Raw genomic sequence first — 17,789 nt, 5'->3', positions numbered from 1 at the left:
GGCCCGACGTCATCAGGCACAGGGAGATCACTGCTATGGATGGGCGGACAGAGGTGGTAGCTGGGAGGAGGATGTAACCAGTGGTCAGAAAGAAGGCAGCAAATTTCAATCGTGAGTAGTGTTGGGGTGGTTGTGGGTACGATATTACTAGTCAGTTTGATGGGACTGCAGGAGATACAGTTTTAAGGATACTCACAGAACTGTACAAAAGTCTTCACTACATTCATATAGCTAAGACACCCAAGACTTTTGCACAATACTCTCATAAATGTATTGCACTATTATGCTGCCATAAAAAACAAATTTCATGACATACTGAATGTGAATGATGGTAAACCTGATTCTTATATGGGTCTCTAGCGTGGACTGACAGTGGGAAGGGGGACAGGGACAGTGAAATCATGGTTGGAAAAGGAGAAAGGAAGAGGGGTGAGAGCAGGAAACACCAGAAAGACATTCTGTTATGATCAATAAACCAATTGGTTGGAATCAAATGACTTTGCCTGGTGCCTCAGGGCTGGGTGTGTCTGCACCCGAGCCACTCCCTGCTCCTTGCACTCTGCCATATGTCCCACACCCTATCCACATCCTTTGCTCCTGCCAGATTTACAAACTCACTCTCCACTCATCGTTGACAAATACAGCGCTGTGCAAGTCTTGGGCATCCTAGCGATATACGTGTGCACAGTACTTTATCTCACCCCTTCTTGCCTGCATTTAGCTGTTTACTTTCTTAAGCTTAGAAAGCCCAGCTGTGATTATTCACAAAAATGAAGGCAGGCAGCTTCTTTGTAATGTGCAAATGACCAGGTGTTATAAGCAAACCAGCTTGCCTCATCAGACCAGGACTGTGCAATTCAGTTGAATTCCTATTTTGGTCCAATCCATCTCTGTTTGGGGGTTCGAACCAACTGTTTATCACGGAATCAATGCTAAAACTTCAACTTCAGTAAGCCATGATCATAGTGAATGGCGGTGCAGGCTCGAAAGGCCGAATGGCCTACTCCTGCACCTATTTTCTATGTTTCTATGTTTCTAAAACAGTGCTGCATTGTCGTTTACCAGAAGCAAAGTGGGCGGCGCTTTCTACACTTGAACAAAGCACAGAGGGGGAAAATCTCCAGCTTCTATCACGGTAAAACTCTTCTTCCAGGGGAACTCAATTGGTTCCAGTGAGGCATGCTCACACCACCAAATGTCATGTCAGGTCAGAATGGGTTGGCAGCAAGTTCAACTCACTTGATCGGGTATTCTGGAGATAGGTGTGTACATCTGGCAACTAGACCTACAGTACATGGTTAACACCAACCAACAATTCTGAAGCGGTCAAGCCACACCATCCACTCTCCAGAAAGAACATACTAAGGCTTCACCTACAATACAACATCGCAGCAGTTCCATCAAACCAGTGCCACACAACTAACATTTTGCATGCTGACTGGTCTCAGTGTATGAAGGCACCCGATACTCAGAAGCATGTAATCCAACTCCTTAATATGCACACAAGGAAAAGCTGTTCATGCATCACAATTAATTTCCTATTCCGACCATTTCATGAATGAATTTCTAGATGGTTATTTAAACTTCCACACAAGGTGCTCTCCATTATTTAACAGAAGGAAGCTAGAATATCACTTAAATAAAATGGAATTTTTAAAAATGTTCATACTTAAAATCCGGGATTCTAATAATGTTATCAATCATTTTTATCTGTGAAAAGCCATCTTCCATATTATTTATTACCTAAAAGCATTCCTCAGTGTCAAATGTTAAAAGTGACGGTGATGCTGAAAGTGCTACTAGAGAAGTATAGGACAGTTACAACATGTAAGGAGATCTTGCCCATTCTGTTTCTGCCAACTCTCGCTTGTCCCACTCCCCTGTCCTCTCCCCTTTACCCTGCAAATGGTTTCCATTCAGTTGCATACTCAGATCCCTTTTAAAAGGTTACCATAAAATATGCCATCACCAGTAATCCTGGCAATACATTCCAATCCTGAACCATCCACTGCATTAAAAAAAAGATCTCCACATATCATATTTGGTTCTGTTAATAATTTCATTGCATGTACTCTTGCTCTTAACCTTTGCGCCAATGAGAACAGTTTCTATCCATCAACTTTTGTCTAAAATCTTCAGAATCAGAATCAGGTTTATTATCACCAGCATGTGATGTGAAATTTGTTAACTTAGCAGCAGCAGTTCAATGCAATGCATAATCTAGCAGAGAGAAAAAAATAATGATAACTAAATCAATTACAGTAAACATATATTGAATAGATTAAAAATTGAGCAAAAAACAGAAATACTATATTTTTTTGAAATGTGAGGTAGTGTCCAAGGGTTCAAACTCCATTCAGGAATCGGATGGCAGAGGGGAAGAAGCTGTTCCTGAATCGCTGAGTATGTGCCCTCAGGTTTCTGCATCTCCTAACAGATGGCAACAGTGAGAAAAGAGCATGCCCTGGGCGCTGGAGGTAGTTAATAATGGACACTGCCTTTCTGAGAACCGCTCCTTGAAGATGTCCTGGGTACTTTGTAGGCTAGTACCCAAGATGCTGACTAGATTTACAGCCCTCTGCAGCTTCTTTCTGTCCTGTGCAGTAGCCCCCCTCCCCATACCGACAGTGATGCAGCCTGTCAGAATGCTCTCCACAGTACATCTATCGAAGTTCTTGAGTCTATTTGTTGACATATCAAATCTCTTCAAACTACTAATGAAGTATAGTCACTGTCTTGCCTTCTTTATAACTACATCAATATGTTGGGACCAGATTAGATCCTCAGAGATCTTGACACCCAGGAACTTGAAGCTGCTCACTCTCTCCACTTCTGAACACTCTATGAGGATTAGTATGTGTTCCTTCATCTTACCCTTCCTGAAGTCCACAATCAGCTCTTTCATCTTACTGACATTAAGTGCCAGGTTGTTGCTGCGACACCACTCCACTAGTTGGCACATCTCGCTCCTGTATCCCCTCTTGTCACCACCTGAGATTCTACCAACAATGGCTGTCAGCAAATATATAGATGGTATTTGAGCTATGCCTAGACACACAGTCATGTGTATACAGAGAGTAGAGCAGTGGGCTAAACACACACCCCTGAGGTGCACCAGTGTTGATCATCAGTGAGGAGGAGATGTTATCACCAATCAGCACAGACTGTGGTCTTCCGGTTAGGAAGTCGAGGATCCAATTGCAGAGGGAGGTACAGAGGCCCAAGTTCTGCAACTTCTCAATCAGGATTGTGGGAGTGATGGTATCAAATGCTGAACTATAGTCGATGAACAGCATCCTGACGTAGGTGTTTGTATTGTCCAGGTGGTCTAAAGCTGTGTGGAGAGCCACTGAGACTGCATCTGCTGTTGACCTATTTTGGCGATAGGCAAATTGCAATGGGTCCAGACCCTTGCTGAGGCAGGAGTTCAGTCTAGTCATGACCAATCACAAAATATTTCATCACTGTCGATGTGAGTGCTACAGGGCGATAGTCATTAAGGCAGCCGACATTATTCTTCTTAGGTGCAGGTATAATTGTTGCCTTTTTGAAGCAAGTGTGAACTTCCACCCGTAGCAGTGAGAGGTTGAAAATATCCTTGAATACTCCCGCCAGTTGGTTGGCACAGGTTTTCAGAGCCTTACCAGGTACTCCATCGGGACCTTCCGCCTTGCGAGTTTTCACTCTCTTTAAAGACAGCCTAAAATCAGCCTCTGAGACAGAGATCACAGGGTTATCAGGTGCAGCAGGGATCTTCACAGCTGCAGTTATATTCTCCCTTTCAAAATGGGCATAGAAGGTGTTGAGTTCATCTGGTAGTGAAGCATTGCTGCCATTCATACTATTGGGTTTCGCTTTGTAGGAAGTAATGTCTTACAAACCCTGCCAGAGTTGTCATGCATCCGATGTCGCCTCCAACCTTGTTCAAAATAGTCTCTCCACCCTTGAAATAGCCCTCCGCAAATCATATCTGGTTTTCTGGTACAGGCCTGGGTCGCCAGACTTGAATGCCACAGATCTAGCCTTCAGCAGACGACGTACCTCCTGGTTCATCCATGGCTTTTGGTTTGGGAATGTACAGCAAGTCTTTGTAGGCACACACTCATCCACACAGGTTTAAATGAAGTCAGTAACAACTTCAGTACCTTTCAGTACCTCCAGCAGATCCCCTCCTACACAAAATGGAGGAGGAACTCAACAGGTCAAGCAGCATCTCTGGAAATGAATTGATATTCGACATTTCAATAGACAACAGACAATAGGTGCAGGAGTAGGCCATTCGGCCCTTCAAGCCAGCACCGCCATCCACTGTGATCATGGCTGGTCATCCACAACTCGTACCCCGTTCCTGCCTTCTCCCCATATCCCTTAACTCCACTATCTTTAAGAGCTCTAGCTAACTCTTTCTTGAAAGCATCCAGAGAACTGGCCTCCACTGCCTTCTGAACAAGAGCATTCCACAGATCCACAACTGTCTGGGTGAAAAAGTTTTTCCTCAACTCCATTCTAAATGGCCTACCCCTTATTCCTAAACTGTGGCCTCTGGTTCTGGACTCTCCCAACATCGGGAACATCAGAACTCCTAAATAAGGGTCTCAGCCAAAAACATGAACTATCTATTCTTTTCCATAGATGCTGCTTGACCTGCTGATTCCTCCAGCATTTGGTGTGTGTTGTCTTGGATCTCCAGCATCTGCAGGCTTTCTCATGTTTATGATTTGTCCTGGGGAGGAACCACCTCAGCTTCACCAGTCGAAACTGAATTCCCTCATCTCCAGAATTGGTTGCTTCAATCTCTTCAGCACAACTCATAAAACATTCATCTCTTTGAGTGTGGTACAAGAACACAATATTCCAGCTATGTCTGAATCAGTGCTTCATCAAATTCTATCACTATTACCTTGCTTCTGTATGCTATATCTCTTTCTATAAGCCCAATAACCTGTATACCTTTTCAACCACTTTCTCATCCTGCCCTCTACGTTCAATAGACCTTGATGCATATGCTCCAATCTCAAATAAAAACAAAGAATGCTGGAAGTACTCAGCAGGGAAGCTAGTATTTGTTGGGATGGAGAATTAATTCATGGATCATTTGAGCTTTCATCAGAATCCTGCACATCATTCATAAATGTGCTGTTCTGCATATCTATTAATTTTTCCTCCTCCCATCTATCTTTTTTTATAAAACTCAGCATTAAATTTTACCTGCCAGGTATCTAGTCCTTTCTCAGTCTGTCTGCATTGCTTTGAAGTCTCAGCCTTCACTGCATTAATCCCAGAACATTCTTTGCTCCTATATTTTTGCACCAGGGATCCTCATCCAGCTGAGCTATGAGATACCGGAACTTAAGAGTTATTGATCATTTTCAGAGCAGTTCGTATAGCAGGAGTGGTCAGAATCAGGATTGAGTTTCAGGCCATATTCTCTCTTAACCAACCACTCTGGAGACAAATACCCAAAATTCTGCAGTTGGCAAAAAAAATTACTGCAGCATGATTGCCGTGTAATTTCATGTAAATACAAGTATCGTTTACACAATTAATAGAAAGCATCTCTTCTTAAAAATCGCGCATGTTGTATCCAAGTCAATGAGTAAATCACAATTCAACTGGCATCTGGTGCTTGGGTGTTAACTTAATGATAACGTCATCAGTTATTTTAGTAGAGCACCTGCAGCACAGGTGTTATTGTGTAGATGCCTGCCTTGCCAAACACCAGCTCAAGGGATGCTCAATCTCTTAAAATTTCCTACTCAAAATCACTTACCATCTTCTTAAAGCAGGAGCAAAAGAAAATATAGTGAACACATGTTTACATCAAATTATTTGACCCAGCCTAGATTCTCAATCAAGAATGTTCTTATTTGGTTTTCAAAGTATGTGTGTTTGGAAGATACAATCTACATTTTCTTTTTAAATCAGTCAATATAACAAATCATTTCAACTGATGCAAACATGAGGAATTCTGCAGATGCTGGAAATTCAAGCAACACACATCAAAGTTGCTGGTGAACGCAGCAGGCCAGGCAGCATCTCTAGGAGGAGGTACAGTCGACGTTTCAGGCCGAAACCCTTCGTCAGGACTAACTGAAGAAAGAGCTAGTAAGAGATTTAAAAGTGGGGGGGGGGAGATCCAAAATGATAGGAGAAGACAGGAGGGGAAGGGATGGAGCCAAGAGCTGGACAGGTGATTGGCAAAAGGATTTCAATTGATGGATACTTATTTCCTTTGACTGTCGATTCAATTTGGAATATTTCAGCTGGTATTCTGAAAGACAATGTGGAAACCAAACAGATCACACTACAGCTTGGGGAGGGGCAGCCCTGGGTTATTTTGTCAATGCAAGCTTTATTAAAGGGTTTTGAATTACTGCCATTTGTCTGTGCCAAGATTGCTCAAGTTCACAACAGTAACATTGAATCGCAGCTTCAATAATCCATTGCCCAAAGACTGACTGACTCAAAATCAGCAGCCAAACTCAATACAATCAATATGATCATAGTGGGGAAAACCAATGATTTTAAATGTGAAAATCATTCTGATTTGGAGTTGGATACGGAATCAGACACACATCAGCTCCGGGAGAGTTTGCTGGCCATTACAAGGCAAAACTTAACATCATGAATGCCTGTGATGCTTCATCCCCAGATCAGCTCACCGTTTTTAATGCACACTTTGAAAGGGAGAATAAAGCCACACCTCTGCAAATCCCTGCAAGAAGGTAAACCCTTGTAAGGTGTCAGGCCTGATGGTGTAACAGGTAGGAAGGACACTGAGAACCTGTGCCAAGCAACCAGTGGGAGTTTCAAGGACATCTTCAAACTCTCACGGCTGCAGTTGGAGGTTCCCGCCTGCTTCAAAAAGGCAACAATCACACCAGTGCCCAGGAAGAGCAGCGTGAGCTGCCTCAAAGACCATCTCCCAGTTGCACTCACATCGACTGTGATGAAGTGCTTTGTGAGATTGGTCATGGCCAGAATCAACTCCTGCCTAAGCAAAGACCTGGACCCACTGCGATTTGTCTACTGCTCCGATAGGTCTACTGCAGATGCAATCTCACTGGTTCTCCACTCTGCCTTGGATCACCCAAACCTCGGAAGCCTGTTGACAAGGTACCGCACATGAGCTACTAAACAAGATAAGAACTCATGGGATTACAGGAAAGATACCAGCATGGATAAATGATTGGCTGACTGGAAGAAGGCAAAGTGTCGTGGGATAACAGGGGGCCTCGTGTCTGTTGCTTTGATTAGTGGTGTTCTACAGGGGTTGATGTTGGATCCGTTATTGTTGATCTGGACGGCAGATTTGATGGCTTTGACATCAAGATTATGGATGATAAAAAGGCAGGTGAAGGGGCAGATAGTGGTGAAGAAGCAGAGAGTCTGCAGAAGGACATGAACAGATTGGGGGAATGGACAAAGCAGTGACAGGTGAAAGGAGGTATATAGAAGTATATGGTTTGCACTTTAGTACAAGAAATAAATGTGTAGACTAGTTTTGAAATGGTGCCAATTTAGAAATCAAGAGGTGCAAAGGGACTTAGGAGACCTAGTATAGGATTCCATTAAGGTTAATTTGCAGGTTGAGTCAATAGAAAGCAAGGCAAATAGTTTCAAGTGGACTAGAATATAAAAAAAAGTGATTCTGAGTATTTATGAGATATAAACGTCTAAATTTATAAGGCATAAGACAGACCACATTTAGAGTGTTGTGAGCATTTTTGGGCCCCATGTCTACAAAGGGGTGTGCAGGCATTGGACAGTATCCAGAGCAGGATTTTAAGAAATATCCTGGGAAAGAATGAATGACAAACATTAGATGTCTCTGGAGCTGTACTCGCTGAAGTTTAGATAAATGAAACTTACTGAATATTGGACATGGACAGGATGTTTACAAAACACGTGAGCGTCATAAGCCAAGAGGCATAGCCTCAGAATAGATAGACTTTCCTTTAGAAGAGATGAGGAGGAAATTTTTTTAGCCAGAGGGTGGTGGAGTCCAAGTCAGTGAGTATATTTAAAACGGATCGTTGACAGGATCTTAATTAGTGAGGGTGTCAAAGATTACAAGAAGTAGGCAGGAGAATGATGTCGAGAGGGAAAATAAATCAGCCACGGTAGAGCAGACGCAATGGGCTGAAAGGGCGAATTCTGCTCCCAAGTCTAATGGCGAGTCTGGAGCTAATACAACTCCATCCCAATTTGTGAACTTGGCTTCTTCCTTGAAATTCCAAATATTTCTTGCAGCTGTACTAAAAAAAAACCCAAAATAACTGCATGATTTTAAAGTTTGACTGAGGCTGATAATAACTTTATATAATCAATGACATTTTAATGATTTTACTTTCAGTGAACACAATTCAAAGTCAGCAGTAAGTTAAGTCGCTCCAAAATACTGGGCATTAATAGCTCTGCTCCAGCCTTATTTCTGTGTGCACTGTGGTCGGGAATCAAGTGGTTATACAGTATTTGGCTTTTAGTCACATCGCTTCAAGGACACTAGTGATATTTCCCCTATGGAAAAGTTACCTAATTGTATGCATCCTGAGGTCACAGGGTGGTACTGCAAGTCACTCCCATTGCTCTTTGAGGAGTATCAAGTTCCCTTTGGCTTGGAGAAAAATAGCAAGAAAGAACCATCTCTCTATCTTAAGGCAGCTGTTTGGCAACAACCTCTTGGATAGGTTATAAATAAGAAGAAACCATAACGTTTTATAGTGCAAGAAGCAGCCATGCAGCTGGTGTACCAGGACCAAGCCCATTTCTTCAACCAGTAGTACACGTTCTTCTCTTACACCACTTGATCAATTTTTCCTGAAAAGATGCATTGGGTTCTATGTCACTTCATATTCTATACATTTGTAATGTTCTGAATGGAAGGTTTTCTTCTCTCTCGTCACCGTTACTCCCCATTTTAAGTTGCTGCACATAGGTCCCAACCACACTAACAACCAATAAGGAGAACCTGTTTTTAACCTCTTGCCCACCCCAACTCCCATTCAAAACCCTTCACCACTATAGCAATTGGCTGCAGCTCATCTTGGGTATGGAAGTCATAAAGGTTAAAATTTCTCATCTCTTTTCATAATTATTTTTCAATCATCCCATGTGACATCAAGGCAAATTAAAATAACATCTCTCTACGTTGGTATTCCCAAAAGGCAAACTGATTATTTTCACTAATTTTATGGCAATCAAGAACATCTCCAGCAACTGCTCTCTCATTAGTCTGCATAGTTACCTCTACAGTTCTCCAAGTTTCTATAATCCCCAATCAAAACACCTACACTCCACACAAACCCGCTGGTCTATAAGCTGTGCCTAACTAGTGTCATAAAAAAAGTTTCCTCATCTTAAATGATTCGCATGAGGAACACGCTTACCAGGAGTAACTGCATTTACATTTTGAGGGATATTTTTGTAGAATTAGAGAAAATGCAGGAGGGCCAAGTGAAATGTAAACACAGGAAAAGCATATCAATGAGATTACTTCAATGCTCAATACTCTATATCAGCTTTGTATTTTTCCACATACATTTTGACTGTACACGGTTCTACTTCTTCACCACTCTTATGTCCTTTCCATAGTTTGTCTATCATCACACTGCTTTCAATAACATGACAGTGTGCTCAGACACAGCAGCCTCTTGGGAGCCAACCAATGGTATTTTTGTCTTTGTTTAAACATCTTTTTTTACTGTTGCAAGACAAAACTGAACTTTAAGGACTTCGGGTACTGTAGATTTACCCCGATCAGCGAGCTACTCATTGGCGGAGGAGATGGGCTTGGTGCGGACCATGTTGCTGCCTGCTACAGGAAAGCACTAAAGGCATCAGAGTTGGTACAGGAATGCAGCATGCAGTATAACAGCGAGTTACTGCACTGGACATTTCTTTTGAGATCACAAAACCCTGCTGGACATCGACAATGTAACAATGCAGACAGGCCCACTTGCCCTGTTTGTTGGCACAACAGGGATGTTGCCTGGATTGGAGAGCGTGCCTTATGAGAATAAGGTTGAGTGAACTCGGCCTTTTCTCCTTGGTGCAATGGAGGATCAGAGGTGACTTGTTAGAGGTGTCTAAGATGATGAGAGGCATTGATTGTGTGGATAGACAGAGGCTTTTTCCCAGGGCTGAAATGGCCAACATGAGGGGGCACAGTTTTAAGGTACCTGTAAGTAGGTACAAGGGCGATGTCAGAGCTAAGCTTTTCACACAGAGTAGTGGGTGTGTGGAATGCACTGCCAGGTGGATACAATAGGGTCTTTTAAGAGACAGTTGGATAGGTACATGGAGCTTAGAAAAATACAGGGCTACACAGTAGGGTAATTCTAGACAGGTTCTACAGCAGGTTACATGGTTGGTACAACATTGTGGGCCAAAGAGCCTATAATGTGCTGTAGATTTCTATGTTTCTATACAGCAGGGTATCTGTGTAGCCTCAGTTTCAGCAAGGACAAGGCCTCAAACCATGGGCTTGCCTGCTGCTGCAGTCCAGCAGATGAGACGCCGGAGCCGGTGTAGCGTGGCACCCATGTTTGGTTGGGAACTGATTTTTCCCATCAGTGCTGCCCTGCAATGGTTAATTGGTAGAACGACAAGTTGGACGGCCAGAACTGTATCATAAATTTGCGGAACGTGTCACTAAGCGACTCGGGATGTTTTGTTTTTGCATGGCTGTATGTTTGCCAGCTATCTTGAAAGTGCTGTATCTTGTGCTGTGTGCGTGTTGCACCTCGGCCCGGGAAGAAAACTGTTTCGTTCGGCTACATTCATGTGCGGTGTGGTCAAATGATAATTAAACTTGAACTTGAGCAAACAGAATGAATCCTGATTTCAAGCAAACATGGGGGGCGGGGGGGGGGGAAGAATGTTGATCTTGCCACAACCATGCCAGAAACTTCGTTTCAATTATTCCACTGCCAACCTTCCATTTTCTTTACCTTCATCAACTTGAGCACTGCTAGCCCAATTCCTAGCAAATACATTCACTGTGCTAGTTCAATTTCACTGTTTCTCCAAAGCCTGCTTTTACACCTCTTTCTTCAATAAGATCCTCTTTAAAACTTATCTCTCACCTGCCTTACCATTAATCAACCTAGCTGTTGTCAAAACAAGTGTCAAAGCTTTGCAGGCTTGGTTTTGGAAAATGTCTCATTTCACTAAACACCGGAGTGAGAATTATCAGGCACAGAAGAGGAGAATTACCCTATTTTGTAAGCACATTTATTTAGAGTAGAATCTAGCTGAGTTACTACTCTACAAACATGAATGCACTACAGAATTTTTGCTTTTTGCTTCACAATTCCAGCCCAAATACAAGGTTAAAGAACATCAAACAGTACAGCACAGGAACAACTAAAAATGTTGTGAACTAATTAAATCGGTAATTAAATGACCAACTGAACTCGTCCCTTATGCTTACACAAAGTCAATATCCTTCCCCATCTTGCATATGCATGAGCCTCTTGATTGCCCCCATTGTATTTGCCTCCACCACACCAGGCAGCATATCCCCGGCACCTACCTCTCTGATATATAAAAAAGTACCCCACACCTCCCCTTTGAACTTACGCCCTGTTGCTTTTTTTAACTGATTAATTTACAAAATGTGGGCATCGTCAGCTATGCCAGCATTTATTGCCCATCCCTGGTTGCCCTTAAGAAGGTGGTGATGAGCTGCCTTCTTGAACTGCTGTAGTCCTTGAGGTGCAGGCACACCAGGCCTCAGACATTTCAGCTCTGTGAAAAAGATGCCGGCTGTCCATCCTATCGACATGAATACCTTCCTTTATTTTAAAAGTATCTATCAGATCTCCTTTCAGCCTCCCCACTCCAGGGAAAATGAGCCAAGCTTGACCAAGCTCTCCTTATATTACAAGTCCTGTAATCCAGGTAGTCTTCTGGCAAACCTCTTCTGCACTCTCACCAATGCTTTAACGTCCTTCCTTATGTAGCCTTATTGCAGCAACTGAAGTCAGTGAAGGCAGCACAACTTGACCAATTTTCCCTAGCATATAGAAACATAGAAAACCTACAGCACAATAGAATCCCTTCGGTCCACAAAGCTGTGCTGAACATGTCCTTACCTGAGAAATTACCTAGGGTTACCCATAGCCCTCTATTTTTCTAAGCTCCATGTACCTAACCAGGAGTCTCTTAAAAGACCCTATCGTATCCACCTGCCCACTGTCACTAGTAGCCCATTCCACGCACTCACCACTCTCTGTGTAAAAAACTTACCCCTGACATCTCCTCTGTACCTACTCCCAAGCACCTTAAAACTGTGTCCTCTCGTGCTAGCCATTTCAGTCCTGGTAAAAAGCCTCTGACCATCCACATGATCAATTCCTCTCATCATCTTGTACACCTCTATCAGGTCACCTCTCATCCTCTGTTGCTCCAAGGAGAAATGCCCAAGTTCACTCAACCTATTCTCATAAAGCATACTCCCTAGTCCAGGCAACATCCTTGTAAATCTCCTCTGCACCCTTTCTATAGTTTCCACATCCTTTCTGTAGTGAGGTGACCAGAACTAAGCCTAGACTCCAAGTGGGATTCGACCAGGGTCCTATATAGTTGCATCATTACCTCTCGGCTCTTAATCTCAATCCCACTATTGATGAAGGCCAATGCACCATATGCCTTCTCAACCACAGAGTCAACCTGCGCAGCAGCTTTGAGTGTGCTATGGACTCGGACCCCAAGGTCCCTCTGATCTTCCACATAATGCACTCTAAAAGAAATCAGTGTAAAACAAACTTTGACTGTAGAATTTATATTCTGGAACTCAAAATGCTTAATAGAAATTCAATTCCATTCTATTATATTTGAAACATAAATTTAATGCCCACAATTGAATGCAAATTATAAACATCAAATATGAATTTCACCATAGGAATAAAAAAAACTAAGAGAAAACCACTGACTTATGCAGAGTATTCACTGTGCAATACACTAACAGTGAGATATTAACAAAATGAGAGAAGTATTTACAATTATAAACCTACTGTAGGCGTAGGACTCTACCTGTAGAAACTTAGTACATAAAAGCTTGAGGCATTATATAAAGCACCAGAGTTCAGCATTGATTCAAGCAGAGAGTCCATCAATGCTAAAAAGAATTATAAGAAAAAGGAATGAGGAGAAAGGAAAAGTGTGAATTCAGGTATGGTTAGGCTACTGCTGATGAGATGAAAAACAGCATCAGAAATAGGTTTGATCATGAGGTATGCATTATTTTGAACATTCACTGCAAATATATTTAAACCACCTCTTCATCTATGCATTCAATCCAAACTCAACCTCTAGAAAAATGCAAGGCCAACTACTCAATAAAACATAAAGCAGCAGTGGAGTTTAAGAACGTTTAAAAAGAGGATAACTAAGTTTCTCAATAATGAAAGCAGCTCTCAAAGTACAAGGCCGTTGAGTGAAATCTTCAACATCGTCCTTCATTAGCTGCGTGACTTCGATCTGGAGCAGTCTACCTGCTTAAGGAAAAGACCTCTAATCAGTTTTCAAAGTGGACAGTTGGAATTGAAGGACTTCACACAGTATATGCAGAAGGAAAATCCTACATTCCACACACAGGCTCCTGGACAACAGAAATAAGGCCGGATCATTGAACAGAATACTGGCATTGATCATACAGCAGACAGTCTTTTAGCTGGCTCTCATCCGCAGGTAAATCCCTGCAGTGTTACTCTGAAGAACGAATAAAGGAAGATTGTACAGACATGAATGAAAATATTTTGTTTTGGTTAAGGTCCACACACAAAATTACAGGTTTAATTTAATGCTATGTTACAGGTAGACTACAGTAAAAAAGAGGCCATGCACAATATTATCAGCAGTTTAATTATAGCTCAGAGAAAAGTGGAGTATGGATAGCAGAGTGCGTTTCCAAACAGAATGTATCATCTTTATAGAAATGAAAACACTTTAATCAAAGGGCAAAATATGAACAAGTTTACACACTTTCTTTCATTATCATCCACAAACAAGGCTTATTCATTGTCTGCAGGCAGCAATTTCAAAACTGTAATTATTGCCAATCTACTTTCAATTCAACATTAGCAGGCCAACAAATATCATATTCAAGGCTGATCACATGAAGGACCAAATGAATAATTTGGATGGCTTATATATACTGCACGTTTCTTCTCAAGTCCAATACTTGTTTCAGTTCACATTATCCAGAGATAGGTTACATAGAAAATAAGCAAAGTTACAAAAATAGTGCTGAAACACAGTGCTCCCAGAATACAAAAGTTTAATATCAATAAGACTTTGCTCTTTATCATAACTACTGGAACATGCTTACGAATGGTTATCAGGTGAAAACTTAGCAATGACCAGCTGCAATGCCTTGCGCATTTTAATATTCTGGATTTGTCTAATGTTATTTCTGAAAAATATGCCATATCTATCATACACAAATACCTCTATAAATCATGCTCTGGCATTAACTGCGAGAATTTAAAGCATTTCCCATTAACACATTTGACTTAACAAAATTATCTTTGTATCACCTCCAAACTTCACTTCAACTTTTTTCCATTGAGAAATGAACCAAAAGAATGTTAACCAATTACACAGCCAAATATCAAAGGCAATCCTGTCCAAATACTATATTATTTGATAAACAATACATCAAAGCAGTCAGAAAGTATTAGAAATATTCCAAAACACTTATCTACAAAACAGGCCAGGTGCAAACATGATAATTTACAAACTTTAGAAATATTTGACTTGTAACCAGTAACCTTACAACCAATTTCCAGCAAAAATAACTTAAAATTAGCTTGCAAATAAGATCTTAGAATTTTCAAAATGTAAATTTTTCATTGTACATTAAAACTAAGGTGCTCAGAAGCAAGCCATGTGAGCAGAATACAACTTCACGTCTTAGCACGGTCCCAGGCGAGAAAATGCATCATTGTTTGTGTTCAAAATTTTCTTCCCAAATACATATCAAAATTTTACCCCCACCTGTCTGTAACCTGGGTTCTGTCTTGTCCTAGGAGCTTTGGGGTCTTTTATCCTGGTTTTTCAACTTCGATAGGCTTCAATTTTTGATAATAGGAATATCTAGAAATAAAAATGTTAATTAAGATCAGATTTATAGAATGGAATATTAACACCACATAATTTTCTACAGATAAACTGAAAAAACTAATTCTACTTATTCTGCAATTTGACTGAATTAATCCTAATTTTTTTTCATATTATTATACTTGATTTTAATGTAGCATCCATTGCTCCCTGATTACTGATTCATAAAGTGTTTTCCTTACTGGCTATATAACACATGTAAAAGATTCCTAATATTTCTGCACAAGATTTTGCTCAAATATAGTGCATCAATCAGAAGCCATACAATTCCACCCATTGCATTTATATTTTTAAGACTATCTTCTAAGATTGACCAAATAATCATAAAAATACTCTCTTGACCAAATAACCATAAAATCCAGATCATATTAGAACCACGGAAGACCACACTAAGCTACTCAAAACCTTTACCTGTGTTATGTTGTTACTTCAAACACGTATTTTAAAATAACATACAATTAACTTTTGATGTCACCTCACAGTTTTGACTTCCTTGGTTCAAGTGAAAGATACTGTTGAGGGCTCAATTTTGGAAAAGGAAAACCTATCAGAATTTGTTAATTGCCATTTCCTTCTTCAGTTTAGCCTTTAATCTTGCCTTAAATGTGTGAACAAATGAAGCCAAATCACAATGATTGTCCAGGTACAGTGAAATTCCGACGGCCCAATCAGGCCACAGCGACAAAGTTTCTCGCAGGTCAGTAATGCTTGTTTAAAAGGAGAGCTTAGCAGGCGTTCAGGCTCATTCTAACAGCCTAAACAGTGGCAGGAGCAGGCCACAGCGAACAGGCTTCTCGCAGGTTGGAAATGCTCGTTTAAAAGTACAGAAGGGACAAGCAGGGCAGCCATTGTCAGGTGTAGGCCAGTGGTGAGAGTAGGAGTGTCAGGCTTTGGCTCAAAGGAGGCATCAGCTTGAAAGAGGTGTTGGCTCTGGGTAAGTTCTGCGCGTGCGCAGCTCTCTGGTAAAAAAAAATGATGTCATATCTGTTAAATAGGGGCCGTGGACAATTCTGATTTGATGGAGAATGGACGTGAAAGCACAGAGGAACATCTGGAGAAATTTCTGAAACACTTGTTCGCTGCTGTTGTTACTGCGTGGTCCGGAATCTTTCGGAGGGTAGGCCTCAAAATCCCCGGCCTTGCTTGCTTTTGGCAACCGAGAAAGAGGTCGAATCACTCGGACAGAGATGGCACTCAGTACTCGGTGTCGGAGAGCTGATCAGAACTCGAAGTTTTCGGATGACGCAGTCGGATTGTTGTCGGCATGGCAGGGAGAGTTTTTCCTTCTCCCGTCTGCGTGCGACATGGGACATTTGAGAAACTTTGAACTTTACTGTGCTCACGGACTTCTTCATCAAGTTATGGTATTGGGCACTGTTGTAACTATATGTTATAATTATGTGGTTTTGTCAGTTTTTTCAGTCTTGGTCTGTCCTGTGTTTTTGTGATATGACACCGGAGGAAATAATGTATCATTTCTTAATGCATGCATTACTAAATGACAATAAAAGAGGACTGCGTATCCACATAATCTTTAAAAAATTCCTTACCCCCTCCCCCCCACACACCTTTACTGGACCTAGTGTAGTAAATGGCTGTTGTATGTTCTTCATGCCAGATTTTGGATTCCTGGGAGACCCAGAGTCTCCAAGGGTACTACATCTATGTGAAATACATCCGACTACAGCTTCTTGAAGACCGTGTTAGGGATCTGGAGCAGCAGCTGCATGTCCTTTGGCTTGTACGGGAGAGTGAGGAGATAATCAGTGTTAAAGGGAAGTAGTCACACCGAAGTTGCAGGAGGCGAGCAGCTGGGAGACTCTCAGGAGAAATGGAAGTATGAATAGACAGTTAGCAAAGAGCATCCTGTGACGATTCCCCTCAAAAATAAGCATACCATTTTTGATAATGTCGTGGGATATGAGAGGATCATGGGACAGGAGGCCCAGGGAGAAGGAAAAAGGCGGGGGGGGGATCCCCAGAGGATGGGCAAGGGGTATAGTGAGAGTGACAGAGGGAGAAAAAGGAGAGAGAGAGAAAGAATGTGTGTATATAAGTAAATAACGGATGGGGAACGAGATGGTACGTTGCCTCCCAGGTACCAGGGTCAGTAACGTCTCGGATCACGTCCACAACATTTTAGAGAGGTAAGGAGAGCAACCAGATGTCTTGGTACACACTGGTACCAATGACAAAGAAAGGAAAAGTGAAGAGGTCCTGAAAAGAGAATTTAGATAGCCAAATAGAAAGCTGAGAAGCAGGACCTCCTGGGTAGTAATTTCTGGACTGCTGCCTGTGCCACGCGCCAGTGAAGGTAGAAGCAGGATGATTTGGCAAATTAATGTGTAGCTGAGAAGCTGGTGCAGGGGGGCAGGGCCTCAGGTTCTTGGATCATTGGGATTTCTTCTGGGGGAGGTACAACCTGTACAAAAATGACGGGCTGCACCTGAACCCTGGGGGAGCCAATATTCTCGCAGGCAGGTTTGTTGGAACTGTTGGGGAGGGTTTAAAGTAATCCAGAAGAAGTGTGGGAAATGGAGTTAAGGGACTCAGGATAGGGTCGATGGCAAAAAAGCAAAGATTGTGTGCAGTCGGACTGTCAGGAAGGGCAGGTATATGATGGGACATAATTACAACCAGCAGGATGAGTATCAGTGCATTAG

At 41.9% G+C, this 17,789-nt stretch overlaps 1 protein-coding gene across 10 annotated transcripts in view; it reads right to left on the bottom strand.

Annotated features, from left to right (window-relative positions):
* Window positions 1-17,789, bottom strand: part of LOC134339515 (dystrobrevin beta) — a 587,877-nt gene that overhangs the window by 377,797 nt on the left and 192,291 nt on the right. For all 10 annotated transcript variants that reach the window (XM_063036126.1, XM_063036119.1, XM_063036153.1 and 7 more), the window contains one exon: window positions 15,004-15,102. The gene's annotated coding sequence lies outside the window, so the exon portion shown is untranslated. The remainder of the gene's footprint in view (window positions 1-15,003; window positions 15,103-17,789) is intronic.

Source organism: Mobula hypostoma, chromosome 2 (genome assembly GCF_963921235.1).
Source record: "Mobula hypostoma chromosome 2, sMobHyp1.1, whole genome shotgun sequence".
In the NCBI taxonomy this organism is placed as follows: Eukaryota; Metazoa; Chordata; class Chondrichthyes; order Myliobatiformes; family Myliobatidae; genus Mobula; species Mobula hypostoma.
The sequence above is the reverse complement of the archived record's forward strand: the minus strand, read 5'-3'. Positions and strand labels throughout refer to the sequence as shown.